Genomic DNA, 206 nt, shown 5'->3' on the forward strand with positions numbered 1-206 from the left:
TACGTTTGAGTTATTGGTGGGTCTTACTCAACTAGTACCATGTTATTTGGACATGTCCCACATGACTGCATAGTATTAGACGCATAGTTAGGCAAACTATATATGATGTATTTAGACAAAGAGTTGTCACCTAACTGATATAGGAGTTGTATAAGATATAATTGTTAAGCTAAGTTAACTACCTAATTAGTTTCATTATGGCTTGT

This window comes from Theobroma umbraticum, unplaced genomic scaffold, assembly GCF_002168275.2.
Source record: "Theobroma umbraticum cultivar Fairchild unplaced genomic scaffold, ASM216827v3 scaffold_146.0, whole genome shotgun sequence".
NCBI classification, from domain to species: domain Eukaryota; kingdom Viridiplantae; phylum Streptophyta; class Magnoliopsida; order Malvales; family Malvaceae; genus Theobroma; species Theobroma umbraticum.